We start from the raw sequence: 3,305 nt of genomic DNA, 5'->3' as shown, positions 1-3,305 counted from the left end.
AAAAAAAGAAATGTTACAATTTGGGAAAATTGGCCAGTTTATAAATATGGCAAAGGTAGGAAAGCAGAGCAAATACAATACTCAGAAGAGGGAATAAATTACATTGATATATATTCAAGTGGGTAATTGTACTTTTTGTGAAATGGTATAAAAGAGAAAATCCAGGGGTCCCTGGATGGCTCAGCAGTTTAGCGCCTGCCTTCAGCTCAGGGCGTGATCCTGGAGTCCCAGGACTGAGTCCCATGTTGGGCTTTCTGCATGGAGTCTGCTCCTTCCTCTGCCTATGTCTCTGCCTCTCCCTCTCTCTCTCTCTCTCTCTTTGTCTTTCATGAATAAATAAATAAAATCTTAAAAAAAAGAAAAGAAAGAAAAAAAAGAAAATCCTAAGTAAATTGGAGAAGTTTTCACCAAGAAGTGATTTTGGAACCAAATTCCTGTCCTACAGTTCATTCCTGGGAAACCCTGAGTTTTCCAGGCAATCACTACTACCACTAACAACTCTACTGAAATTACTGTCTTAAAGATTACCTGTTAATCTGTGGCCAGTTCCTAAACAGCAGCAGGGAAGACTGCATAGAAAGAGTAATAAAGATAAATAACTGGAAGAAGGTGATGCCATTGGCTGAGATTGAAGGACTGGAGACCGGAGGGACTTGGGGTAGACCCAGAAGAGGAAGTAGACAATAAATTAACTTTGGAATTTGCCGTGTTAGAGAAGTAGGTGGGACATCCACTTATCCACACGCACACAAACATACAAAGTAGGAAATGAAGCTTAGAAGTAAGGCTAGAAACAGATCTAAGACTCATTCTCCGGGATATGCAAATTTGCCAAGAGGACCAAAGAACAAATCTTGAGAAGTAGGGGATAAATGGGGAAAACACAAAAGTCAGTGATGGAGAATTCCGAGATAGGTGGAAAAGTCCATGGAAGAGAGCTGTTGAAGTAGGAGAAGAAATGGGAATTTAACATTTTGAATGTATCACTGATCTTCCAGATATAAATCTCACCAGAGGGCAGACCCTCAGCTCAGACTTTAACAACAGAAGCATATCAAGAAAAGAGAAGGGGAAAAGGTATCTTGACTTAAAGATAAACAGGCTAAAAGGGGAAGTTTTATGTTTGTTTAATTTTGTTTTTAGGGAGGACAGACTTGGCTATATTTTGAGAATAGGCCAAAAGAGTGAGCAAGATGCAAGAAATAAAGGGGAGAGAGTGTGTGAGCAAGCAGTCCAAACCTGAACCTACAGGGAAAGGTGAAGTCTCTGTTCTGGAGCTTAAATTGGAAGACCAGGTAAGGAATGGGGAGTTGAAGTTGAGTCGGATCACTTTGGTTCACCACCTTGCACAACCTACCAAAAAGAAGGGTTATTCTGAGGACTGAAGATTTTGTAAACCAGTTTTGGAGCTATTGGAATTATCTACAAACCTGCAGAAGCATACAATAAGTGCCAAGTAAACGGTTCAAATGAAATACTACCAGGAAAGCCTCCCTTTCAACTAAAAGAGATGGTATCTAATCTGATTGTTGAGAAAACAGGTAGGTGAAGGGGGAGGAGGAATGAGAGCCAGATATTGCACAAAGGCCCTGGGGTAAGAAAGCATAATGTTTGTTGTGGGAATTGAGAGGAGCCCCTACAGGCTAATCAAAGAGACTGGGACATAGTGAGAAATAAGACTAGAGAGGTACATTCTGGTAAGTCTTAAAAATAAGGGTAAGGAATGTGGGCTTTATTTGTAATGGAAAATGTTGAAGTTTTTTGAGCAAGAAGGTGAACAGTACTTAAGAGGGTTAATCCAGGTCAATATGATAAATGCAATGGCAAGGCTTGGTTGAGGTGGCAAGCCCTACACTGGAGTGGTGGCAAAGGGAGAGAAAGGGACCACTCACCTGATGTCCCTTAGCACACTTCTCATCATTTCTTTCTGGAGTTTTGTTTACAAGTATTTTGCTCTTCAAGAGCAATAATAACATGCAATTATACTAACACTTGGAGCTTTTCCTGGTTGAGTAAGATTTCTATTATGGGTGTTGTTAGGGAAGATAATAAGAAAGGGTCACTTTATGTACTCACTTGATATACTCTTCTAGCCTTTGGGTTAAGGATCTCCAAGAGTTCCCCAAAGATATTTCATTTCTCTGTTCCATCCACTCTTTCCACAGAGATTTTATAAGTGGACATCATTGAGGCTGAGCACTGAGTCAGGAGTCAGAGATCTGTATTCTGATTTTACTTCTGGGAAATCCACAATATTAGTCAAGTCTCCTAAAATCTCTGGGAAGGAGCTTTGTCTGAAAAATTAAGAAAATGATCCCAGATTATATAATTACATTGTTTCCTTTGAGCTTCTTGGGGGAAAAAGAGTCATATTCTGTCTTCCAGCTCCTCCCTTATCATGGGCTGGGAACATGAGGATGTATAACCATATCTGATTTTTAACAGGGTAACCGTTTGGGACAAAGAATTCCAAGCAACCTTTTCAGTCTAATCAGTCACTCCCTAACAAGGGAGAGCCTAATCTCCAAGCTTCTCCTGTAGTCCTACACTCACCCATTTGTCCTCCTAGCTGCCCCACCTCTAAAGCTCTGAGCAACCAAATTCCAGTATGTCCAAAGTCTCCAGTAGACGTTCAAAATAAAAGTATCATTTAAAAGAAAAAAAAAAAAAGGGATGCCTGGGTGGCTCAGCGGTTTAGCGTCTGCCTTTGGCTCTGGGTGGAGCCTGCTTCTCCCTCTGCCTGTGTCTCTGTCTCTCTGTCTCTCATAAATAAATAAATAAATAAAATCCTTAAAAAAAGAGAAAAGAAAAGAAAAGAAAAGAAAAAGAGCAAAAAGGCTACATATTTCCAATTCCAAGTGAAATGAAAAGGAACAGATTCATTCTGCATAATTTTTCTTTCTGAGTTGTCAAGGCGCTGTCCTGAGGAGAGCGCCAGCTTGCCTCCACACACCCAAACAACAGCTGATTCCACCCTCCCATCCTGCTTTCCTTTTCTCAGCAGTGAAGGAGGCAGAGAAGCTTGGCAGCTTAAACCTGTACACACTTTCCTGAAGCCCCAAATCCTCTCCCAGTCCACTGTGGCAAGAGGTTTCAGCAGGGTCCCAGCAATTGCCGGATTTGCTGAGATTTTTTATGTGATTTTTTTTTTTTATGTGTATCTCAAATGCAGAGAAAGGGAAGATGATATATGGACATAGCACTGAAATCAGAGACAAAATACCTGGAGTAGGAGCCATGGAGATCCTATGGCTCAGATTTTCCTTTGACAAAGAGTCTGTCATCAACTACCAGTATCAGAGATA

This window comes from Canis lupus, chromosome 17, assembly GCF_003254725.2.
Source record: "Canis lupus dingo isolate Sandy chromosome 17, ASM325472v2, whole genome shotgun sequence".
Classification (NCBI taxonomy): Eukaryota; Metazoa; Chordata; class Mammalia; order Carnivora; family Canidae; genus Canis; species Canis lupus.
The sequence above is the reverse complement of the archived record's forward strand: the minus strand, read 5'-3'. Positions refer to the sequence as shown.